Source organism: Cylas formicarius, unplaced genomic scaffold (assembly GCF_029955315.1).
Source record: "Cylas formicarius isolate icCylForm1 unplaced genomic scaffold, icCylForm1.1 PGA_scaffold_10__41_contigs__length_53128322, whole genome shotgun sequence".
Lineage (NCBI taxonomy): Eukaryota > Metazoa > Arthropoda > Insecta > Coleoptera > Brentidae > Cylas > Cylas formicarius.
Genome location: NW_026844214.1, coordinates 41,836,789 through 41,864,530, shown reverse-complemented (window position 1 = coordinate 41,864,530; position 27,742 = coordinate 41,836,789). Strand labels below are relative to the sequence as shown.

Genomic DNA, 27,742 nt, shown 5'->3' with positions numbered 1-27,742 from the left:
TGCGAATGTGTACCCACGCGGGTACAAACTGTACTTTTATTGCGCACAAAGGACAGGGGAAATAAAGACGAAAAGTGTTGGATTTCTTTTCTCGGAACTGGAAGCTGGCAGGCACCACCAATAATATCTGCAAAACAAAAAGCTGGTTAAAATTTTCATTAATAAAGTAGGATATTAGAAACCATATACCTTTTTAATTTACTAAGCAATCTACCGTGCGTTAACTTCATACATATTTCCGCATGCTTCTGTTTTAAGGTATCGTGAAATATTTGACTATTTATCTGGGAAAAGTTCATATGTCGAAAATATTATGTGTATGTGGCCGTGGTAGGCTTTCTTTACTATTATAATTTTATTTTTATTATTTAATATTTACAAAATTAATTTATCTATCTTATTGATGATTTTGATTTTCTTTGCTATTTTTATTATTTGTTTTTATTATTTAATATTTTCAAAATTAATTTAATTTATCTATCTTATTGATGATTTTAAGATATCGCAGTCAACTTTACTATTTCATCAATTTCTTTTATTTATTGCTGATCTTTGAGGATAGTGTACATACTTTTTTTCGTAACTTATCTGTATCTACCCTTTAATTTCCTATCAAGCCATAAAGCAAACTCGAAAGGCATCTTAACTAAAAAGTCATATACTTTAAAGCTGCTGCGACTACTACATGAAAGTGTGTTTCTGTGAAATCTCAACAATAATGAAATCTGGACGCTTATATTAAATACTGTAATACTCTTCTCTGCTAACGCTCTAGGAGACGCTATTTGAACCCTGTTCAAAGAAAAACTTCTACAGCCCAAATAACCCCTCTGAACCACACTTAAGCGCATCACTCTTTCACTGTCTTGCAGCCTTCAGATTAATATTCCGTACTAACTACGTATGCCATACACGAAACGTTCTCTTTTCTAATTTTTTTCTATGCGCTACATTAACGAACAGGATCTAAACTTTTCTGTCTGTGTATTTTGTTAGCCACCTTAAAAAAATTAAAAAAAAGGTATGCGAACCTAGAGGATATTTTCCATATTTTTCACAAATGGTGACAACAATTAATGCAAGTATTATTTTTAATAATAATCCATCTTTCGCTATGACACGAAAACATCGACTTTTTAATTCTAACTTTTCTCATAGAGCTTCCCTTTAGTCTCTATCTGTTCTTTAACTAAATCCCCACCTTTTTGAAAAACCAACCTCTAAAAATAGTTAATTTTCTCTAATTTAAATTTGTACGTTTTCCGCAATATGTGTGAATATTTTCGCTAGAGCATTTAGTTACTTAGTACATGTCCTAATCAATATTTTAAAAATATAATTCTATTGATACGTGTTTAGGATTTGAAGATAACGAAACATTCCCCAGTTTCATAAATGAGAGCTCACTGCCAAACTACCAAACATCACAGTACAAACTACCGTACTACGCCCCCCTGGACAAAATCAGGTCAGTCAGCGTCATTAATTCTACATGCGTTAACGAATAGCGTATTGTTAATTAAGGTTTAATACGCAGAAAATTTAAGTAACAAATAATCGCAATGAAACTCACTAACATCATAAATTATTAAAAAAAAATTAGAACGGTTGGAATTTACTGGAGTAACCAATTTGGCACTAAAAATGGAAATTTTCGATACTCTACTAGGTGCCTACAATAAATTTTACTATTATTTTTAATGCAGAGACACAACGATTTTGTAGTTTTGAATTTGATCAGGGGTATATGACCATAGTTTACGCCGACTCTAAAAGGCATGCAGTCTATTGTTTTTGAACGCCCCATTTTGTGTATTATGTTCAAAACAGAGACTCTCTGGGCTTACGAGTACAGCTACCAGCTACTACTTTCAATAATATTAACACAAAAAAAAGTAGGTGGCATTTTTATAATACGTGCAAAGTTTATGTGAAACTGACTGGAAGACAGAGTAACGCACCAATATGTTACTAAACATATTTCGATAGAATTCCGTAAGAGCTTACCTCCAAGTTTCCTCATTTAGTCAGTCAAAGCATCAAATGGGAAATTCCAATCCAACATATGTAGTGGTGGAAATATATCAATCGCCTACGTTACCGATGGTACCCGACTGAAGCTTCTGCGTCTTCTTTACCCCACATGCCTACTTAAAAAGATACTGGTCTAAGTCTCAATATTCCTGTTAAAAAAAAGAGAGGTTCTATATTGCCATAAATATGTGTTTTCAAAATTTTACCTGAATGGTTCGTGATTCCTTATATATGCAGTGTTGGCAGCAATGTGGCGACGACTACGCTGAAACTTTCCATATCTCGTGTCCCCATGACTGGTCTGTTTCATATATCAAACCTCACCTCGCACGGGTTTGAACCTCCTTTAAAAAAAAAACAGGCAAGACTTATACTTATATCAAAGTAATACGAGGAACTTATATTTTATGCCAAAACTTATTTCATCACCTCCAAAGGGGAGTAGGGGTTTCTAAAGTATGGTAGGTACATCTCTTTCATTTTTTTAATTAAAAAAGTGACACAATTACGCGACGTAACTCGACCCGGATCGTTAACGCGTCTCAAGATGCGGGTTTAGAGATGCTGAGGTCTTTAAATTGATTCACTAATACCAGTACACACTGAAACCCCTTATTTCCAAAATAAAAAAATTGTTATCTGTTAACACAACAAAAAAAAACTATTTTCTCACCAATTATATTTCTGGGTCGTTTTCAGAATTTGTCCAACGTAGAATCCCAAGAGGATAGGGCCGTAATTTCGAAAAATGTTCATGTCTCCCCACTATGCATTTGTACAAGAAGCAGGGCCGGATTAACAGCAATTATATTCTTGTCAGTCAACATACAGCCGCCGATTGAATTCTCGGATTCTGCTTTACTAGTTGCCATGGTCTGTCAAATATGTTACTTAAAAATTGTATATTTTTTTTTACAAATAATATACCTTCCCTAAAATAATTCCGCCTTTGTCAAGTTGGACACGGGCACGTCTGTCCGCTTTGAAAAGCGCAGGCGTATGTATCTTCCAAAATGATCCAAGCAGGCTCGGATTGCCAGCAAATACACAACTCGCCGATTCAATTCTGAGATGTTGCTTCACGAGTTACCATGATCTGTCAAATATTTTAATTAAAAAAAAATCTATTATTTAGCAACAATATACCTTTTTAAAAATAATTTCGTCTTTTTTCAAGTTTAACAGGACACGTGTGTTCGTTTCAGTTGGACAAGGGCACGTCTGTCCGCTTTGAAAAGCGCGGCGTATGTATCTTCCAAAATGATCCAAATTGTTAATCTTTTTTTGATTCCTCGTTCCCCGATTCAATTCTGAGATGTTGCTTCACGAGTTACCATGATCTGTCAAATATTTTAATTAAAAAAAATCTATTATTTAGCAACAATATACCTTTTTAAAAATAATTTCGTCTTTTTCAAGTTCAACAGGACACGTGTGTTCGTTTCGAAAGGTTTCGTAGTCTGTAGCTCTGTCGAATTCTCCAAAATTCGTTAAACCTTCAGATATTTTCAAAATTCGTCCAACGCAGACTTCCACTCACGCATTTTCGAAAACTTTCTGGTCTCCCCGCCATGCATTTGTACACGAAGCCGTTCTGGACTATCAGCAAACAGCACATCCGTCATTTTTCTTCTCGGATTCCGCTTGACGAGTTACCATGATCTGTCAAATATTTTAATTAAAAAAAAATCTTATCTATTACTTTTACCCAATATTAAGTACCTATTCAAAATTAGTAGCGCCTTTTCGAGTTCGAAAGGTTTCGTAGCCTATATCCCTGCCGAAATGGCATTGCATTTGTACACGAAGCAGGGTCGGATTGTAAGCAAACAGCACCCCCGGTCACTTTTCTTCTCGGATTCTGCTTGACGAGTTACATCGATCTGTGGAATATTTAGCGAAAAAAAAAATTATCTATTACTTTTACCAAAAATGAAGTACCTTTTTTCTTTAAAACAGTTCGTCCTTTTCGAGTTTGAAAGGTTTCGTAGCCTATAGCCCTGCCGAAATGTCATTGCATTTGTACACGAAGCAGGGTCGGATTGTCAGCAAACACCACAAGCGTCACTTTTCTTTTCGGTTTCTGCTTGACGAATTACATCGATCGGTCAAATATTTAATATAAAAAATATCTATTTTACCAAAAATACGTACTCTTCTAAGATAAATTAGCTCTTTTCGAGTTTAAGAGGACACGTATGTCAACTGTAGGATGTTTTATTATTATATTTTCCAGTGTCTATAAATTAATAAACAACAGAAGCTTCCGAATACAAAAATTTCAACATGAGTTTTTTTTTCTTGAAACTTAAAAGTTCTAACCCCTAAAACCATATTTTTAATACGCTGGCGGACGTATAACAATCCCCAAAAATTACCATATTTAAATTGTTACTATTGATATATTTCTATACCGAACTTAACTCAATACATGCAAAAAAAAAACTAGCGAATGTTATTTATTATCTCCGATGGGTGGATGATTGAGAAACGTTTAAATAAATCTACCTTTCTGTCTCTCTTTTTCTATATAGGTCACTCATTCTCTCTATCTGTTACTTTCCACAATCCGAATTTACACTTGGCCCCCCAAAAATCTTGTAAAATTTTATCTGCTTAACTTCTTCGCCTTGTTCATATGGCTGAATTTTTTGGGAGATATATCGTGCGTTATTTCTATTAAAATTCTGTTTCCTTTTTACCTACTTCAAAAACGTAAGCGAGCATTTTTGGTTGTTTTATTAAACAAAAATTGATACTAACCAAGATCCGTATCTCCGACCTCAGCCTCCTTTGATCACTCCCCAATTTTTTTTTAATTAAGTATAGAAACCTCGTCGAACATATACATAATACTAGGTCAAAATGTTACGCGGTTACTCATTAAAGTCGCAATTCCGAAAGCTTCTTACCTATCTTTTTCCAGTCTTTTTTGTTTTATTTATCCGTATATGAAACACACATTGAACACAAAACTTAAACTCGTTGGCGATATTGCATTAAGCAACAAACGCGTATAACAGAAACGAACCCTTAACACCAACACTTCTTTAAACTTCGACTGACACGTGAAACAACCCGCATTCCTACGAAAGGCAGGTAAACCAAGCAGGTCAAATTTTAAGCTACCCTCCAGTGTCGTCGTAGGTTGGGGCATAGTAAATAGCGAATACAACAAAGCGGTAATTTATAATAATTTAATTTGCATTTTATTTAACTTAAGTTGTTTTGTAGAAAATGAGACATTTCTACAATTAATCAATATACTACGAGTACTTTTCCGCTTAATTACTATTTTTGAGAAACAAAAGGAAACGTTAGATTCCATTCAAACTTTTTCGGTTTTCATGATATCTCGCGTTTATTTAGAAGCTAATGGCCTGTGGCCTTAACCAGACGTTTCCAAAGCCTGGTTTGATATTATGTATATAAATCTTAACAAACACGAAAAATAGAGTTATATTGCCACCGAAAATCTGAATTTATGTTTAAAAATGTAACTTCCCGTATTTAAACTATTGCCTGCATTGGCGCCTATATTTTATAGTTTTTTTTTTGTATCCTATTTTTTTTGTTTTGCTTGCAAATGTGTGTCCATTTTTCGGGTACTGAATTTTTTTTTCTCAAATTATTACAAATTACTCAAAACGGAGTTAAAAAGAGACGAGGAGAAAAGGGTAGAACCCTTATTTCTCCGACACTGACCTCCGATGTTTATAAAAATTGACGCCTTGACACCCTCCCCGTGAATATTTTACAAAGGATTTTTAAAATTTAACTTCCAAATAACGCATATTCTCGCCTAGTGTCACAGTTTTGGGCCCCATTTTGCTATGGTTAGACAGGTTTATTCTTGTACATTGTCGGGACAAAAGAAGCATCTCCTTCATCCAAATTGACTTTTTCATACCTAATATAACAGCTGCCGGGCATCATCTCGCCTTAATTGTTTCTATTGAATTAATTTTAGTTACAAAAAAATTAGATGATCGTCAAAATTGGCATAAAAAGATAATCAAGATTTAATTAAAACAAGAATATGCACAAAAGAAAAGAGATAAACTCCGACACGGGAAACAAGGAAATATCGCTGAAACGGCAACTGATCTAGCGCGCGCCTTTTTTAAAAATAATAATTTTTCAAAAGAATTCTAGGCTAAGCTAAATACCTGGTGCAACAAAATATTGAAGGATCTTCATGATCCTACCTGTGAGCGAGTAGAAAATTATTTGCAAAGAGGATAAAGGTATATCTTAATATAATTCGCCATTGATATTCCCTTTTTTTTTTTAAATAGCGCTTTATTTGATACGTACTTTTTCTTGTCAGAGCTTGTCTAAATAAAAGCGGGGTGGATGGAGGTTCTCCGTCAGGTTTTTTCCTGTCGAAGCAAGTATGTTAGGCGTTCGCTTTGAATCTGGGGATCGGGTGGGGGTTATACATATATAAGCTATAAGAAATTTTAATTTTTTATTCAGTTTCCACTCATACAATTTCGTGATAAGTGCAGAGTGAGAAAAATGTCCGAAGTCGAAAATTATCCAACGCAAGCATTGGATTCGTGGGGAAGATTTGTGGTCAATGCGGAAATAATCCGCGAACAAAAATACATTTACGAGGCAGCAATTACGCTGCCGGAATTTGGACTAGAAATTACCTCAGGTCTTAGCCCAGCAAGAATCTTCGCTCCGGCAGTGAAAGTGAGCTTTATCCCCTACGTTTTGGCGGAGAAAAGAAGCATTTCGTTCGACGAGATAGACTTCACAGAATTAATACAACAGCTTCCATTGTTATTGTTAGCAGGCCCGACTGGTAAAGTTATGTATTTAACCTGCTTCAAACTCAGCTGTCTACAATGTGATGGTGAGGTCTTGGTCAAGATTGAAAATAGCGAGGGTATACTCTATATTTCGAAAGACTGGGTACAGGAATTAATTACCATAAGCAAATTGGTATTTAAAAGAATACGAGTACTGTCTCGTTTGAACTTTTACGAGTACTACGATAGAATATTGTATTTGACTATACATGAAAATTTACTGGAAGACGCCAAAATCTTTCCGCATATTGAATATTTATGTTCTACAGAAGAGAGTGAGCAGAGCTACTGCATGGAGGACTACATGCGTTTTGGAAAAATGCAGATAAAACAAGATATCAACAAAAGGATAGCATGGGACATACCTGTGTTTTAATAGAAATTTACCTGTAAACTAATAATAATAAATGTATTTTTAAAATTCAGTGTGTGTGTATGTTTTATCCTTACCCCCATAAAAAAAAGTAAAAAAAAAACAAGTAATTGCGTAAAATAACTTTATTAAAGAAAAAAAAAAAAATAACAACAAAATATATTCAAACAAAACATGGTACCACCGGAATGAAACCATCAGAAATTACCCCAACAACGGAGATTCTCGCATATAATTTACCAAAAAAAATTTGCAGTGCAAAAGTCAAAGTTCAAAGCTGGCGATGCAGTAAGCATAAGTCGCACAAAATCGGTTTTTGACAAAAGCTATGAAATTAATTGGACACCCCGAAAATTTCAAGATTGTTAAAGTAAGTGGTTCCTTCCCTCTTACGTATATTTTGGAAGATATGGAGGGGCGTTAAATCAAAGCTTCGTTTTATGAAGTCGAATTACAAAAACCGTACTACCAAATAGTCGATCGACTATTTGGTAGTCGATCGACTATTTGGTAGTACGGTTTTTGTAATTCGACTTCATAAAACGAAGCTTTGATTTAACGCCCCTCCATATCTTCCAAAATATACGTAAGAGGGAAGGAACCACTTACTTTAACAATCTTGAAATTTTCGGGGTGTCCAATTAATTTCATAGCTTTTGTCAAAAACCGATTTTGTGCGACTTATGCTTACTGCATCGCCAGCTTTGAACTTTGACTTTTGCACTGCAAATTTTTTTTGGTAAATTATATGCGAGAATCTCCGTTGTTGGGGTAATTTCTGATGGTTTCATTCCGGTGGTACCATGTTTTGTTTGAATATATTTTGTTGTTATTTTTTTTTTTTTCTTTAATAAAGTTATTTTACGCAATTACTTGTTTTTTTTTACTTTTTTTTATGGGGGTAAGGATAAAACATACACACACACTGAATTTTAAAAATACATTTATTATTATTAGTTTACAGGTAAATTTCTATTAAAACACAGGTATGTCCCATGCTATCCTTTTGTTGATATCTTGTTTTATCTGCATTTTTCCAAAACGCATGTAGTCCTCCATGCAGTAGCTCTGCTCACTCTCTTCTGTAGAACATAAATATTCAATATGCGGAAAGATTTTGGCGTCTTCCAGTAAATTTTCATGTATAGTCAAATACAATATTCTATCGTAGTACTCGTAAAAGTTCAAACGAGACAGTACTCGTATTCTTTTAAATACCAATTTGCTTATGGTAATTAATTCCTGTACCCAGTCTTTCGAAATATAGAGTATACCCTCGCTATTTTCAATCTTGACCAAGACCTCACCATCACATTGTAGACAGCTGAGTTTGAAGCAGGTTAAATACATAACTTTACCAGTCGGGCCTGCTAACAATAACAATGGAAGCTGTTGTATTAATTCTGTGAAGTCTATCTCGTCGAACGAAATGCTTCTTTTCTCCGCCAAAACGTAGGGGATAAAGCTCACTTTCACTGCCGGAGCGAAGATTCTTGCTGGGCTAAGACCTGAGGTAATTTCTAGTCCAAATTCCGGCAGCGTAATTGCTGCCTCGTAAATGTATTTTTGTTCGCGGATTATTTCCGCATTGACCACAAATCTTCCCCACGAATCCAATGCTTGCGTTGGATAATTTTCGACTTCGGACATTTTTCTCACTCTGCACTTATCACGAAATTGTATGAGTGGAAACTGAATAAAAAATTAAAATTTCTTATAGCTTATATATGTATAACCCCCACCCGATCCCCAGATTCAAAGCGAACGCCTAACATACTTGCTTCGACAGGAAAAAACCTGACGGAGAACCTCCATCCACCCCGCTTTTATTTAGACAAGCTCTGACAAGAAAAAGTACGTATCAAATAAAGCGCTATTTAAAAAAAAAAAGGGAATATCAATGGCGAATTATATTAAGATATACCTTTATCCTCTTTGCAAATAATTTTCTACTCGCTCACAGGTAGGATCATGAAGATCCTTCAATATTTTGTTGCACCAGGTATTTAGCTTAGCCTAGAATTCTTTTGAAAAATTATTATTTTTAAAAAAGGCGCGCGCTAGATCAGTTGCCGTTTCAGCGATATTTCCTTGTTTCCCGTGTCGGAGTTTATCTCTTTTCTTTTGTGCATATTCTTGTTTTAATTAAATCTTGATTATCTTTTTATGCCAATTTTGACGATCATCTAATTTTTTTGTAACTAAAATTAATTCAATAGAAACAATTAAGGCGAGATGATGCCCGGCAGCTGTTATATTAGGTATGAAAAAGTCAATTTGGATGAAGGAGATGCTTCTTTTGTCCCGACAATGTACAAGAATAAACCTGTCTAACCATAGCAAAATGGGGCCCAAAACTGTGACACTAGGCGAGAATATGCGTTATTTGGAAGTTAAATTTTAAAAATCCTTTGTAAAATATTCACGGGGAGGGTGTCAAGGCGTCAATTTTTATAAACATCGGAGGTCAGTGTCGGAGAAATAAGGGTTCTACCCTTTTCTCCTCGTCTCTTTTTAACTCCGTTTTGAGTAATTTGTAATAATTTGAGAAAAAAAAATTCAGTACCCGAAAAATGGACACACATTTGCAAGCAAAACAAAAAAAATAGGATACAAAAAAAAAACTATAAAATATAGGCGCCAATGCAGGCAATAGTTTAAATACGGGAAGTTACATTTTTAAACATAAATTCAGATTTTCGGTGGCAATATAACTCTATTTTTCGTGTTTGTTAAGATTTATATACATAATATCAAACCAGGCTTTGGAAACGTCTGGTTAAGGCCACAGGCCATTAGCTTCTAAATAAACGCGAGATATCATGAAAACCGAAAAAGTTTGAATGGAATCTAACGTTTCCTTTTGTTTCTCAAAAATAGTAATTAAGCGGAAAAGTACTCGTAGTATATTGATTAATTGTAGAAATGTCTCATTTTCTACAAAACAACTTAAGTTAAATAAAATGCAAATTAAATTATTATAAATTACCGCTTTGTTGTATTCGCTATTTACTATGCCCCAACCTACGACGACACTGGAGGGTAGCTTAAAATTTGACCTGCTTGGTTTACCTGCCTTTCGTAGGAATGCGGGTTGTTTCACGTGTCAGTCGAAGTTTAAAGAAGTGTTGGTGTTAAGGGTTCGTTTCTGTTATACGCGTTTGTTGCTTAATGCAATATCGCCAACGAGTTTAAGTTTTGTGTTCAATGTGTGTTTCATATACGGATAAATAAAACAAAAAAGACTGGAAAAAGATAGGTAAGAAGCTTTCGGAATTGCGACTTTAATGAGTAACCGCGTAACATTTTGACCTAGTATTATGTATATGTTCGACGAGGTTTCTATACTTAATTAAAAAAAAATTGGGGAGTGATCAAAGGAGGCTGAGGTCGGAGATACGGATCTTGGTTAGTATCAATTTTTGTTTAATAAAACAACCAAAAATGCTCGCTTACGTTTTTGAAGTAGGTAAAAAGGAAACAGAATTTTAATAGAAATAACGCACGATATATCTCCCAAAAAATTCAGCCATATGAACAAGGCGAAGAAGTTAAGCAGATAAAATTTTACAAGATTTTTGGGGGGCCAAGTGTAAATTCGGATTGTGGAAAGTAACAGATAGAGAGAATGAGTGACCTATATAGAAAAAGAGAGACAGAAAGGTAGATTTATTTAAACGTTTCTCAATCATCCACCCATCGGAGATAATAAATAACATTCGCTAGTTTTTTTTTTGCATGTATTGAGTTAAGTTCGGTATAGAAATATATCAATAGTAACAATTTAAATATGGTAATTTTTGGGGATTGTTATACGTCCGCCAGCGTATTAAAAATATGGTTTTAGGGGTTAGAACTTTTAAGTTTCAAGAAAAAAAAACTCATGTTGAAATTTTTGTATTCGGAAGCTTCTGTTGTTTATTAATTTATAGACACTGGAAAATATAATAATAAAACATCCTACAGTTGACATACGTGTCCTCTTAAACTCGAAAAGAGCTAATTTATCTTAGAAGAGTACGTATTTTTGGTAAAATAGATATTTTTTATATTAAATATTTGACCGATCGATGTAATTCGTCAAGCAGAAACCGAAAAGAAAAGTGACGCTTGTGGTGTTTGCTGACAATCCGACCCTGCTTCGTGTACAAATGCAATGACATTTCGGCAGGGCTATAGGCTACGAAACCTTTCAAACTCGAAAAGGACGAACTGTTTTAAAGAAAAAAGGTACTTCATTTTTGGTAAAAGTAATAGATAATTTTTTTTTTCGCTAAATATTCCACAGATCGATGTAACTCGTCAAGCAGAATCCGAGAAGAAAAGTGACCGGGGGTGCTGTTTGCTTACAATCCGACCCTGCTTCGTGTACAAATGCAATGCCATTTCGGCAGGGATATAGGCTACGAAACCTTTCGAACTCGAAAAGGCGCTACTAATTTTGAATAGGTACTTAATATTGGGTAAAAGTAATAGATAAGATTTTTTTTTAATTAAAATATTTGACAGATCATGGTAACTCGTCAAGCGGAATCCGAGAAGAAAAATGACGGATGTGCTGTTTGCTGATAGTCCAGAACGGCTTCGTGTACAAATGCATGGCGGGGAGACCAGAAAGTTTTCGAAAATGCGTGAGTGGAAGTCTGCGTTGGACGAATTTTGAAAATATCTGAAGGTTTAACGAATTTTGGAGAATTCGACAGAGCTACAGACTACGAAACCTTTCGAAACGAACACACGTGTCCTGTTGAACTTGAAAAAGACGAAATTATTTTTAAAAAGGTATATTGTTGCTAAATAATAGATTTTTTTTAATTAAAATATTTGACAGATCATGGTAACTCGTGAAGCAACATCTCAGAATTGAATCGGGGAACGAGGAATCAAAAAAAGATTAACAATTTGGATCATTTTGGAAGATACATACGCCGCGCTTTTCAAAGCGGACAGACGTGCCCTTGTCCAACTGAAACGAACACACGTGTCCTGTTAAACTTGAAAAAAGACGAAATTATTTTTAAAAAGGTATATTGTTGCTAAATAATAGATTTTTTTTTAATTAAAATATTTGACAGATCATGGTAACTCGTGAAGCAACATCTCAGAATTGAATCGGCGAGTTGTGTATTTGCTGGCAATCCGAGCCTGCTTGGATCATTTTGGAAGATACATACGCCTGCGCTTTTCAAAGCGGACAGACGTGCCCGTGTCCAACTTGACAAAGGCGGAATTATTTTAGGGAAGGTATATTATTTGTAAAAAAAAATATACAATTTTTAAGTAACATATTTGACAGACCATGGCAACTAGTAAAGCAGAATCCGAGAATTCAATCGGCGGCTGTATGTTGACTGACAAGAATATAATTGCTGTTAATCCGGCCCTGCTTCTTGTACAAATGCATAGTGGGGAGACATGAACATTTTTCGAAATTACGGCCCTATCCTCTTGGGATTCTACGTTGGACAAATTCTGAAAACGACCCAGAAATATAATTGGTGAGAAAATAGTTTTTTTTTGTTGTGTTAACAGATAACAATTTTTTTATTTTGGAAATAAGGGGTTTCAGTGTGTACTGGTATTAGTGAATCAATTTAAAGACCTCAGCATCTCTAAACCCGCATCTTGAGACGCGTTAACGATCCGGGTCGAGTTACGTCGCGTAATTGTGTCACTTTTTTAATTAAAAAAATGAAAGAGATGTACCTACCATACTTTAGAAACCCCTACTCCCCTTTGGAGGTGATGAAATAAGTTTTGGCATAAAATATAAGTTCCTCGTATTACTTTGATATAAGTATAAGTCTTGCCTGTTTTTTTTTTAAAGGAGGTTCAAACCCGTGCGAGGTGAGGTTTGATATATGAAACAGACCAGTCATGGGGACACGAGATATGGAAAGTTTCAGCGTAGTCGTCGCCACATTGCTGCCAACACTGCATATATAAGGAATCACGAACCATTCAGGTAAAATTTTGAAAACACATATTTATGGCAATATAGAACCTCTCTTTTTTTTAACAGGAATATTGAGACTTAGACCAGTATCTTTTTAAGTAGGCATGTGGGGTAAAGAAGACGCAGAAGCTTCAGTCGGGTACCATCGGTAACGTAGGCGATTGATATATTTCCACCACTACATATGTTGGATTGGAATTTCCCATTTGATGCTTTGACTGACTAAATGAGGAAACTTGGAGGTAAGCTCTTACGGAATTCTATCGAAATATGTTTAGTAACATATTGGTGCGTTACTCTGTCTTCCAGTCAGTTTCACATAAACTTTGCACGTATTATAAAAATGCCACCTACTTTTTTTTGTGTTAATATTATTGAAAGTAGTAGCTGGTAGCTGTACTCGTAAGCCCAGAGAGTCTCTGTTTTGAACATAATACACAAAATGGGGCGTTCAAAAACAATAGACTGCATGCCTTTTAGAGTCGGCGTAAACTATGGTCATATACCCCTGATCAAATTCAAAACTACAAAATCGTTGTGTCTCTGCATTAAAAATAATAGTAAAATTTATTGTAGGCACCTAGTAGAGTATCGAAAATTTCCATTTTTAGTGCCAAATTGGTTACTCCAGTAAATTCCAACCGTTCTAATTTTTTTTTAATAATTTATGATGTTAGTGAGTTTCATTGCGATTATTTGTTACTTAAATTTTCTGCGTATTAAACCTTAATTAACAATACGCTATTCGTTAACGCATGTAGAATTAATGACGCTGACTGACCTGATTTTGTCCAGGGGGGCGTAGTACGGTAGTTTGTACTGTGATGTTTGGTAGTTTGGCAGTGAGCTCTCATTTATGAAACTGGGGAATGTTTCGTTATCTTCAAATCCTAAACACGTATCAATAGAATTATATTTTTAAAATATTGATTAGGACATGTACTAAGTAACTAAATGCTCTAGCGAAAATATTCACACATATTGCGGAAAACGTACAAATTTAAATTAGAGAAAATTAACTATTTTTAGAGGTTGGTTTTTCAAAAAGGTGGGGATTTAGTTAAAGAACAGATAGAGACTAAAGGGAAGCTCTATGAGAAAAGTTAGAATTAAAAAGTCGATGTTTTCGTGTCATAGCGAAAGATGGATTATTATTAAAAATAATACTTGCATTAATTGTTGTCACCATTTGTGAAAAATATGGAAAATATCCTCTAGGTTCGCATACCTTTTTTTTAATTTTTTTAAGGTGGCTAACAAAATACACAGACAGAAAAGTTTAGATCCTGTTCGTTAATGTAGCGCATAGAAAAAAATTAGAAAAGAGAACGTTTCGTGTATGGCATACGTAGTTAGTACGGAATATTAATCTGAAGGCTGCAAGACAGTGAAAGAGTGATGCGCTTAAGTGTGGTTCAGAGGGGTTATTTGGGCTGTAGAAGTTTTTCTTTGAACAGGGTTCAAATAGCGTCTCCTAGAGCGTTAGCAGAGAAGAGTATTACAGTATTTAATATAAGCGTCCAGATTTCATTATTGTTGAGATTTCACAGAAACACACTTTCATGTAGTAGTCGCAGCAGCTTTAAAGTATATGACTTTTTAGTTAAGATGCCTTTCGAGTTTGCTTTATGGCTTGATAGGAAATTAAAGGGTAGATACAGATAAGTTACGAAAAAAAGTATGTACACTATCCTCAAAGATCAGCAATAAATAAAAGAAATTGATGAAATAGTAAAGTTGACTGCGATATCTTAAAATCATCAATAAGATAGATAAATTAAATTAATTTTGAAAATATTAAATAATAAAAACAAATAATAAAAATAGCAAAGAAAATCAAAATCATCAATAAGATAGATAAATTAATTTTGTAAATATTAAATAATAAAAATAAAATTATAATAGTAAAGAAAGCCTACCACGGCCACATACACATAATATTTTCGACATATGAACTTTTCCCAGATAAATAGTCAAATATTTCACGATACCTTAAAACAGAAGCATGCGGAAATATGTATGAAGTTAACGCACGGTAGATTGCTTAGTAAATTAAAAAGGTATATGGTTTCTAATATCCTACTTTATTAATGAAAATTTTAACCAGCTTTTTGTTTTGCAGATATTATTGGTGGTGCCTGCCAGCTTCCAGTTCCGAGAAAAGAAATCCAACACTTTTCGTCTTTATTTCCCCTGTCCTTTGTGCGCAATAAAAGTACAGTTTGTACCCGCGTGGGTACACATTCGCAGAACTATATGTTTTTAAAATAAATGTTTTGGTCAATATTCACTAGGTGGGGTTACCTTATTAAAGAAAATCTTATTCCAAGAGGGGACACTAGTTTACATTCGAACCGCTAGGGGGTGCAGATGGTCACGCGAACAATATGATCAAGTCTCATTGACGCCATTGCTTTTCTTAGGGGTGGGAAAATATCTGGGCTCTGATTGGCTTCGCCGCCATCGCAAACTAGAGGTGGGGAGATTGATTAAACCGCATTTCTGGTTGCTTATCCAATGGGAGCCAGTTTCAAGGGATTATGGGTAAAGGGGGAGGAGCTAGAGAGTCGTGGGGAAGGAGGATACGCCCACAAAAGGGAGAGGAGTGGGGGAAGCCTATATTATACTTATTCACTACTGTCGCCTATGCAGCAGAAACCGAACCTGAGACCTCGAAAACAAAAAGAATATTAGAGACCACGGAAATGAAAATATTTCGAAGAATAGAAGTGAAGATATTAAACCAGTGTGCGGGGTAGATAACATCAATGACTGGGAGTTGGATCGCAAGATAAAATGGAATGAACATATTGATCGTATGGCAGAAGAACGAATAGTGAAAATATCGAGGGACAAATCACCAGCAGAAGAAGCCTTGGATGACCTTGGAAACGTTGGAACGACAACCTCCCAAATCACTGCATGATGACAAAGATGTGAAGAAAAAGAGGCAATCATGCCTATATGCAGTAGGAAGAAGAAGAATAAGATATCATCCTGACTTAATTTAAGACATATATTGTCAAGTATGTTATGCCTTACGTCTTCTGGACTGGACGAAATGGAGACCGATTTACTAGAATTAATCTTTAGGATGTGCTTTCTTATCTCCAATATCAGACTATCTAGGTTAGTATTATTCACGAGGACTATTTCAGATTGATCAAACGAATATTAAATCTGAGTGTAATCTACATCCATATGACAATTGCAGTTCAAGGATTAAGGAAACAGAGATGTACAAATTGTGAATAATAAAGGACTAACACTGTGCCGAAATAAATGGCAAGCCCATGGCAACATTGAACTTTAAATTACTGCTTCATATTTAAGACAGTGAGTTGCAATCATTTAAATTTTATGTTATTTTTCTTAAATGTATCCCCCCCATATTAAGATTCCCAATTTATATATATAGAAAATTTTTAATTTTTCATTTATTCATTTTTAATTAATTTAGTTGACTGATTTTATACGTAAAAAAATATACGTAAAACGTACAAAAATAAACCGTTTTCACGAAATTGTAAAAATTATTTTAAATTTCGCGACATATTTTAAATTGCATGGAATACCTATTAATTAAATTATAAATAAAATTTTTCTGCTCTCAAAACCTTGCCTTAAGTTAAGTTCTGCTTTCTCTTTACTTTTAAGGTCGACGGCTGCTTATATAAACATTATAAAAAATCAAAATTCTTGAAGGAATATAGCTCCCTATCGGTAATGGTCTGGACTAGTCCCTAAGTATTGACTACATACGGAAATTAAATCGTCAATCATGAAACTGTCAATAAAACGCCGCACAAACATGGGCAACTATACCATAAAAATACATTTGAAATTTTGTGTTGATGGCCAGGCTGAATGAAACTGACAGTTGTCAATTTGATCTAAAAAAAAACGAGAATTGTAACTAAAATTGCTAGGTAATCAATGTTGCCAAACTAAACCTTCACACAATGATGAAGAACCACAGACCGTAGTCTATATGATAGGTTGTAAGTCGACGTTTTTTACCGATTATTTTCCCGACGTGCATTTACGACGCAAGACGTGATTTTTTTTAGAATATTTTAGATATCGCCTCCGGCGAAAGATTGTGAGAAAACCGCTACGCTGACAAATACACACGGTCGGAATTTTTTTCCAATGCTACCGGTTTTTGTGTGCCGTAAAAGGACGAGATAATATTATAAACATTATCGAGTATTATTAATCGGGTTTATTAAGTCCGGACCAATTAACATTGCGCGTTAGGACTGATTTCGATGTAGCATTATTACGTTTACGTTTAATGGTCTCGATTAATCCGAAGATAGAGGCTTTTAATTGCATCTTTTACCTCATCGGCCGACGTAATTTCCTATATGTTGCGACGCTTAACAAAAAATAACCCCGAGTTCGGTTTTGATTGGTTTCGATTGTTACTGGCGGTGTTGTACCTCGAGGCTTATTAAGTTACAGGTGCCGTACAGAGCAGGAAATTATTATTGAAAAATTGAAAATTCTGAGGATAAGTCCTTAAAAACATGTTTTCTATTTCCACCTCCAAAATATCAAATTACACACTGATGAAACATCCGTTTGATCCACTAAACGATTAATAAGAACTTTCAGTGACTGAGCTGTGCTTGTGCCAAATAAAACTTGGAACTAAAATGGCGTTTATCAAACTTGTTACACAATACAACATTTACGTATAAGTTTCGTTTAACGGACCAAATGGAACCAATGAAATTGTCATAAAATGGTAGTTATAGTCATGGGGTTGTTAAATGTACTAAGGGTCTTTTAGAATAACATACTGATTCTGAAGGGTGTCAATCCTTACATAGCCTTAAGAGAAAAAGCTCAAACGATTTAATAAAATTTTTAGACATCGAATTTGGTTTGTTTGGGCGTTTCTTCTGAAATGCCAAATAAACAACAACGACATCTTTGTCTCTTTTCCCTCTATACATAAAATATAGGTATAAAGTCGGTACATATATATTTTTTATTTATTTTAAAAAATACTGTTTATTTGAAAAAAAAACTTTTTAAAAAATATTTCTGAAGTTGAAAAACTTAAAAATATATAATATTTTTTAATGTATATTTGAAACAACAAAAAATTCACGGAAGGTGAATGAAATGTTAAAATGATAATTTTAATACGAACGTTTTGTAAAATATGCACGTTTCAGCAACTATAGTTTTGTAGTTGATAATGTTTGAAATATGCGCAAAATTAGTATAAACAACAAACTCACCAAAATATAAAATAAAACATAGTCATATTTTAAGCGGAAAAAAATATATGAACCGAAAACGGTAATAAATAATAACAACAATTAAAATAATTGCAGATTGACAGCCCGTAATTAATATTTTTACGGGAAATTGTTTACTATCGGTAACATTTTTTTTCTTGAATAAATTACGAAACTGTTTAAAATTAATAGCTCGCGGTACTTTCACTCTGATCGTTGTTGTTCTTGCAATTACACGGTCGCTTAGCTACCCGTTACATTTATATATTATTAATAATAACAAACTGCGGTAACGGCTCTCGGAAAAAAAGCTGCCTCGTTTCGATTTAAAATGGAAAGGCGTTTATCATAACCGCCCGTCAAAAAAAGAAAACGTGCGGTAGTGATTCTTTCCAGCATATACAGATCGATCGTAAAATTAAAAGCGGGTGAATTTTAACCACAATTTTGCCAAGAAAATACTGTCCTATTTACTTAAATTTATTAAAAGTTAAAAAAAATCTACATTTAATTTTGATCTATATCAGGGGTTCCCAAAGTGTGCGCCGCGGCGCCCTGGTGCGCCGTAGAATGTAAAGAGGGGCGCCGTAAGTCCATCATCATTCATTATCCGAAACATGTCCGAAACAAATATACGCGGGTACCTTATTTGAGCCCTCGCATCTATAAAAACATAGTTACCTACTAACCATCGCGTCGCGGCGTTTCTCACTCGCCAAAAAACCTACGCCCGCGCCGCCCTGATACCCTACCCCCCCTCCTAAGTCTTTAGTAGCATCGGGCGAGCTGCGACGGACGGACGTGTCATAGTGTTTTCTTTCGCTTTGTTTTTCGTCAAATATCTCACGCAAAATGGACAGATTTTTATTAAATAAACAAGTTGGCAGTCCAAATGACAGTGATAATGCATCAACTAGTAATGGCAAGGAAGCAAAGAAGCGGAAATATCGTAAATACGATGATAGCTATTTGGACTTTGGTTTTACTTCAATAGAAGTTAATAATGAAGAAAGACCGCAGTGTGTGCTTTGTTTAAAAATATTGTCATCCGAAAGTATGCTTCCAAGTAAGTTAAAGCGACATCTTGAGACAATTCATCCAACTATGGTTGAAAAATCGCGTGATTTTTTTCACCGAAAATTACAAAATTTAAATAAAACAAAAAACGTATTCACTCAGCAAGCCTCAGTACCTAACAACGCACTGTTAGCATCATTCAAGGTAGCATACAGGGTGGCAAAATGCAAAAAACCTCATACTATTGCAGAAGAGCTTATTCTACCGGCTGCTCTCGACATGGTAAACATTATGGTTGGAGAATCGGCAGGAAAATTAATTTCCAAGGTACCCTTATCTAACAACACGATCGGTCGAAGAATCCATGACATAGCTGAGGATCTCAATTACCAATTAATAGAAAAAATCAAAAACAATTATTTTGGTTTGCAACTTGATGAGGCTACTGACAGTAATAATGATGCGCATCTTATTTGCTACGTACGCTTTCTGACTGACAATATTATTGTCGAAGATCTGTTATTCTGCAAAACCATTACCGAAAGTGCGAAGGCCCAAGACTTATTTGAAATTATTGACAATTTTTTTGTAGAAAATGGTTTGAATTGGGAAAAGTGTATTGGTATTTGTACTGATGGCGCTCGATCCATGTCTGGCAGGTATGGAGGAGTACAAGCGCTTATTCGTAAAAAAGCACCGAATGCTTTGTGGACCCATTGCATCATCCATAGAGAAGCTCTTGCATCAAAATCTATGAGCTCCGAACTTAACCAAGTACTGGAATCTGTAATTAACGTAGTAAACTACATAAAAACTAGGCCTCTTAAGGCCAGACTTTTTAAAAAACTATGCTTGGATATGGGGGCTGAGCATACGGCCCTGCTGTATTATTGCAATTCACGGTGGCTATCACGTGGAAATGTTTTATTTCGTGTGTTCGAATTACACGAAGAAATTCGAACTTTTTTACAGCAAGAACGTCATGAAAGCGCCAAATATTTTACTGAACCAGACTTTTTGTTAAAACTAGCATATTTGTGCGATATATTTGAGAAACTAAATAATTTGAATCTGTCTTTGCAAGGTAATAACACGCACATTCTGAAACTATCGGAGAGAATTGCGGCATTTAAAAAGAAACTACAGTTGTGGATAAATAAAATGAATGAAGGCGGCGGTCAAGATTGCTTCCCGCAGCTGTATAAATATGCGGCATCTAATGAATTGGTTGTCTCACCAGACCTGATTGCCCTCTTCACGGAACACCTATTGAAGCTCAGCGAATGGTTTTCGGCGTACTTTAAAGATGATGATGTTGAAAAATTTGCATGGATCAAAGATCCTTTCCACGCACAAGCTCCACCAGGGTTCACATCACAAGATGAAGAGAGTCTCATTGAGCTCTCTTGCGACAGCAGTCTTAAAACTAGATTCATCACTTCCGACTTGTTGGAGTTTTGGTTATCAATTCAAAATGAATATCCAAATTTAGCTTCAAAAGCTTTAAGAATTTTCATTCCGTTTGCAACGTCATATTTATGCGAGTCTGGTTTTTCAGCTGTAGCTGTAATTAAGAACAAATATCGCTCGAGAATCAATGTGGAGAAAGAAATGAGAGTAGCAGTGTCAAGTCTTATTCCCCGCTTTGAAAAACTGTGTGCATATCACCAAGCTCACCCATCACATTGATTTGACTGACAATCGTACATATTTTATTTTTGTTTTTCATAAGACTTAAGAAATACACAAGTTATTTCCAGTTTTAATTATTTTATAATATTAAAAAGTCTGTTTGATTGTAAGTGTTTTAATTTATAATCCTATCTAACCTAACTACTATCATAAACAATTATTATAGGTGCCTATTTCTTCTTTTTTAAAGAGCAGGGCGCCGTGATAAAGTACTAAATTTGTAACTGCGCCGCGGGATAAAAAAGATTGGGAACCCCTGATCTATATCATTGGACTAGGTCCGTTGACCTAGTCCAATGTTTTCCTTAGATGGGCAATTTTTTTTTAGTAACTTAACTTGGTTGGTTGTCTTTTCCATTTAATTTCGGTTAGAGAGAAAGATATCAATAAAAGGCCCTTTTTGATTTGCTAATTTTATTATAAATAAATTAAAAAAAGAATTAAAAAACTGATTAATATGTACATAAACCTGTTCAATATTTACAAAAACATTAAATCCACGTCACTGTAACTGTTAACCACTTGTTTCAACGTTATACATAACGTGTTTTATTTTGCGTAAGTTATGTTAGAAATACTATTTTAGAGACATGGAAACACTTAAAGACTATAATAAAAATATTTATTTGACTAACAATTGCTTCGGTTGATTCGGTCAAACGACAATACAAAACAAGTCGATAATATAAAATTCCTTGGGCGTGGTGAAAAACATAATGCAAATAAATAAAAACAAAAAATAATAACAAATGTAGAAAATAACAGAACATAAATGAAAGTGTAAAATTGATCAAAAATTTGCGACCTAGGTATGTTTTACATAAAAATATAGAAACTCACAGTATTCTAGGAACTGAGCCCGGCTGACCAGTTCTAAAAAAATATACCAAATTTTGAGATGCTTATTAGAGATTTCGTTACACTTTATTTATAACTCAACGTAACGCAAATATTTTGCGTTGAATTTACGTTTAATTGTACAAAAAGGTATATCAACTGGCCCGAATGCGTCACCTATGAACTGAATACGGCCCTGACATCTCCTTTGCACGCGCGCGCGCATGAAAAACGCCAAACACAGTTTACCGTTGACTAACATTTCTGTTAGCACTTGTTAAAAGTACCTTTTTACGGGATCCCGAGACGAGAGTTTTTTTTTCAATTAAAAACGCCGTCATAAAGATAAATTAGATTTTTCTCGGACATTTTTTCCCCCGGCGGTCTCTCGTTTTGGTCGCGGTCGGTTTTTTATTCTTGTACCTCTTGCGGAAGGAATCTCAGGCATCGTCGGCAGGTTTCGCCGAGACGAATCACTGGACTGATTGCTCGTAGAACTCGAAAGCGCGCACTCCGATAATATTTCGTTACGTTCGGTTTTTATGGCGGCTTAACGAGGGAAATCACATTCTTACTAGCGAAATAGATATGCGAGCGCGCGCGTTTCACGTATTATGGGTCCGTTTCCTTAGATCAAGGAGTCATAAAATCTTGTAGAGATCCGTAAAAGACGGCAAGGGGCAGCGTTAAGATACGATTTCGGTGGTGCTGCTCGAGCTACACGACTAGAGAAGACGCTGGCCGCGGCAGCTGTAGCCGCGATGAAAAGATGTTTTCGGTAAACGCAGTTCTAGGCAGCCGTTGACTACGGACTGTAGCCTTTTTGTCATTTTAAATTTGGTGGGGTTTATTAAAAAGTATAACATCATAAGAAGAAGAGGAAGATGAAGAATTTTAAAATCTGTTCATAGATATAAGAAGGTGACTAACTGATACGACTTAAGGAAAGACCCGGGCTATAAGAATGAAATATGGCCGAACAGGTCCGTACTTTGCTTAGAATTTAATTATTTGAGGTTTTGTTAGGAAAGATACTAAACAATATTTATATATTTATGTACGTATTTATGTTTAAGTCTAAATTAAAATTACAAATTATTTTTATTACTTACTTAAAATACTTAAAATGTTTCACATAATATCCTATCAGTATCACTATCGCTATCATCGCCTGTTCTAATTATAATTTGTTCTATATTATTTGCAATATGGATATACGATTGTTTTGCTTTTTCTATATGTTTAACATAATTTGCCCAACTTTGTGAAGGGATGTTAAAAACTTCGGTTTCTATAAGTTTGAGGACATTGGAGTTAACACGGGGAAAAACATTGTTACGACGAATGGCAGATTTCAGTTGGTGCTAAACATTTACAATGGGATAAATATACATGAAATATATATTAAATATACAATTAAAACTGTATGCCCTACATTTTTTGCATTAATTATCACAGACGTATTCCTTTTGTAGGTTCAAGCTTTGTAGAACCTCAATTAATTGCTATTTGGTATAATCTACGTGAAAATAAATGTCGTTATTATACATGTAGTTTTGGATTGTTGCTTTTGTGTCATATGAGGAAGGGGTTTTAGTCAACTGTCTACTGTGATAACTTGCATTATCCATTACAATGACGCTATTAGGAGAAATGTTTGGAACTAGTTTGTTTTTAAACCAACTTTCAAATAAATCAGCGGTGGGGTCTTCATGGTAATCCAGAGAAGAATCTTTAATATTTTTCGCAGACAGAGAAAGTCCATTTGGAATCCAACCATCTTTAGAGCCAGCATGCTAAATAGTTATTCTTTTACCTCTTTTTGATGGCGCGTTTGTTTTACACTTATCAGTTGAGTCAGCCCAACCCTTTTCCGGGGTACCATAAGTGTTGAACCAGGTTTCACCCAAATAAATAATTGGCCTTTGTTGTTCTCTGTAAATCCTATTTTTTTCTAGATATTCCAGTCGCCATTTCCGAATTCTAAAAGATTCCATAAAACTTGCCTTTTGTCAATTTTTTTAAACCTAAAACCCATGTGTTGAATACACTTCCATAAGGTAGTTCTGCCACATTTAACACCGGTTTCATCTTTTTCAAGCCTCCTAATTAAGATATCTAATGTAGGCACGCTTTGTTCCTCGTATAACTGGTAAATTTTACGCCGTATTATAGATAGATAGATAGATAGATAGATAGATTATTTATTCACAAAACCAGGTGATACAATGGATGTTTCGTCAATAAATACAAATAATAGATTACAAGTTTCATTGTAAAAACAATGTATATCATAATCTTAAGTAATGTATAGAACGAATACGAGTATAAATTTATATAACAAACATGACAAACAAGTTAATGTAATTTAAAATAAAAGAGAGTATACATTAGTAAAAATCTCGGTAAACTCTTAACATTATTTACGATGCTCTCAGGTACGCTTCAAATTCTTTCAGGCTGTAGAAAGCATTGGCCGACAGGAGCCTCTTGATGTGTTTTTAAAATTGATTTATAGATAAATTTTTTAAGCTTGGAGACAGCAAATTATAATAATATGGTCCCGCGTAACTTAGTGAGTATTGTAACTGTGGATATTAGTATGCTTCCTGTGTGAATATTTATTTTTATGTATGATCAAGAGTATTTTAAATAGGTATATACAAGGCATTGTTAATATCTTAATCACTTTCATCTACACTCGAGAAAAAGTCAGCATCGCTTTTTTTCCTCGCTGAAATGGGATTATTCATAATTTTCCATGCAGTTGATGTTGGAATTTTCGTCAATGTGGCCGTTTCTTCTAAAGATGTTTGCTTGCTGGCACCACGTTCAATGAGAGTCAAATAAACATTGTTTATAACTTCCTTAGTCTCAATAGAATAGTGTTTTCTACATTTGGGAGGGAGCATCTCTTGAAATACACTAGATTCGCACATATTTTGCATAATTCGCACACGATTCAACACACGCTGTATTTAACAAGAAATAAGAATGATTACTAATAAACTTAAACTAAGTAGTATACCAAACCAAAGAATATTAAACACAGGTAGCTGTAAAATTATTTTCTATTACGGACCATAATTTTACCTGAATTTAAATTCCGAAACTTTAGGTAATAATCTTGTTGCATTGTATGTGAATGACCACCGTTGGATAATCCCATTCAAAAGCAATTGGTCACTTTCTTATATCTATATATATATATCTATTAACAGACCATCTCAAATGTTATCTAGAACACAAATTAAAAATAATTTATATCAATCAATAATAAGCGTGAAACAAAAATTGAAACTTGTGTGCAACGCATGTTATTAAGAAAGCCTGTAAAGTCTGGTCGAAATTATTTGCCAGTGTTAGCGAAATTGAAAACTGAAAAGAAAAAAAGAAAGTATATGCTAAAAATATGTTTTTTTTTAAATGTTGCGTTTTTAGATATTCAGATAGTGTTTAAGCTATGTAAGCGTAATTTATAGTGAACCATACCATATTATAACCATAAAAAGCTTTTCCATGTTATACAAGATCAAATCTAATAAGAAATTTTAGTGGCTATGACTTGATAACTACGTATGAGTAAAATAATCATTGATTTAATGAATTTTTAATTTGTTAGCAGTTAACTCTGTTATAGTACACCATTCTATTTATTAAAATAATACATATTATGTTACGTCACGGCGAGTGAGCACGCAAGTGAAAAAAAGCCATTAAGGCATTTTATGCGCTACGTTTTCCCACAAGTGGAAACGGAAGGAAGACCTCCGGAAGTATGGGAAAACGACACCATAAAAAGGGAGATTCTCATGCCCGGTCACAAAGCTGATTGACTTTTAAATATCCTCGGTTTTGAGAAATTATTCTACAGAGATTTATGGGTGGATAGATGAATGTTTCATCAAGTTTGTAAGGCTTTTCGTATCGAAATTACTATTTAAAATTTGTTATTTCATCACATAAATCAACAAAGAGTTCTTTGAGATTTGGTTTAACAAAAAATTTTAACCTACCATTTACTGACATCTTGAACATTCTTCGGTTTTATACAAATATACAGGATTACGTCAAGACATTTTCTTCGTCGGACCCTCAGCGACCAGCGATATGTAAGGTATTTTATTGTTTTAAAGGTAAGAGAGTATTTTGGTATCTTTTTACAAATACTGGTAAATCGAATAAATTCGACAGAGAAAGTAGGTAAACCCGTCGGAAAGAATCATAATTTGAATTTGCATGGAAATTAAATATGTTATAATTACTGGGAACTGAAGATTGTCAGGACCCGACCCGACAGTTTTAACTGTGGGAATGTCATACGTATTCCAGCCACGAACTCAGTAACCAGCAACGTAGTTTGTGAACCCCTTTATTTTTTGAAGGTGATTCTCATTTTTTTTCATTTTAAAAGCTCCTATATTATCAGCATTATCAGCTATATGTAGTTTAGTGAAGCGCATACCAAGATAAATTGATCGGTTGATAGCAGGGAGACCAAAAACCACGTGGTAACTTGGCCAACGTTTAAAAAATGAATAATTAATATCTTTGAAAATTTGACGGGCACGCACTAGCCGCCGAAGATAAACGACCTCTGGTCGCATACCACCGTTTATTAGTCGCGAGTAAAATTTATAATATAAACAATGATGTGGTGCTTACCATGTGGAAGCTGGTGGAATAAAAACACGCAGTTTGATTTATATGCCATCTTTTAATTTATCTATAAGCGCGCGGTTATTTTTTTACTTTTACAACTTTATGCGGCAAGCCAGCGGCGCCGGATCTAAACAACTATATTATTAATGGTGTTTTGGTAACTGAACGATTCTTGCACGTTCCAAACACGTAACGGACCCCCGACCTAAGAGAAAACGTTAACGCCGATGCATTAGGATATAATAATTAATTACGATTCGGCGACATTACATGTCTTGCTTGAGACGAAATTTTCTATTAATTGTTACTGTTGATATACCGTAATATACATGCTCGGGCGCGACGTCGCCAACTCTACCATTTCCCCGGACTTAAAGAAATTTCAGAGCAATCTAGAAATTTCGCATGCTTTAAAGTAATATCGTTTTGCAGACAGATATGTGAAAATGGCTTCCAGAAAAGCAACAATAATACACCGTAGAGATTAGACTTTATTGACCATTTAATACATTACAAGGACAAGAAATGGCAAGTCACAACTGTAAATAATACTGAATTAACGCAAGGTCAAACAGACATTCTAATTAACATTTATAGAGAACAACATAATTAGAAGATAGACATATAGACATTCAAACAAGAATTGGCTAGAAAAAATTCAATCTGTACTATGACTATGTACGTGACACAACACGGATGTATTTATTTGCAGTATACCATGCATTCTCCAATGGAAATTGTTTTGTTATTTTACAGAATTTAGTGTATGACGGGTCCTTAATAACGGTTGGTAAAACATTGTAATAATTAATCTGCAATTTATTTAACTCGGATGAGTGCAGCCTAGAATAGCTCTGGACAGTTAATTCACATCGCCTCTGGTAGTGATAAACTAACCAACCACCGTGCTTAGGCATATCGTTCTTTACCTCATGTATGCAAGTGACTGGTAAATAAATAGTGATGGTAAGGTCAAAATCTAAATTATTATTATTTGATTTTCTAGCAGAAACAATTCGTAAATGTTTTTCTTGAAATAAAGCACAAACATGGCAAGGGGTAATATTTTCTTAGCTTTCTATCAAATTATAAAAAT

At 34.6% G+C, this 27,742-nt stretch overlaps 1 protein-coding gene and 2 long non-coding RNA genes across 4 annotated transcripts in view; 1 reads left to right on the top strand and 2 right to left on the bottom strand.

Annotated features, from left to right (window-relative positions):
* Positions 1 to 27,742, bottom strand: part of LOC132695671 (protein prickle-like) — a 357,244-nt gene that overhangs the window by 70,057 nt on the left and 259,445 nt on the right. The gene's annotated exons all lie outside the window — the stretch shown is intronic.
* On the bottom strand, positions 26 to 2,442 carry LOC132708054 (uncharacterized). The gene is made up of 3 exons (XR_009619817.1): positions 2,241 to 2,442; positions 2,008 to 2,183; positions 26 to 127 (listed from the first exon to the last, which is right to left on the bottom strand). It is a non-coding gene; the product is annotated as an uncharacterized LOC132708054 (long non-coding RNA).
* Positions 12,991 to 15,407, top strand: LOC132708055 (uncharacterized). The gene is made up of 3 exons (XR_009619818.1): positions 12,991 to 13,192; positions 13,250 to 13,425; positions 15,306 to 15,407. It is a non-coding gene; the product is annotated as an uncharacterized LOC132708055 (long non-coding RNA).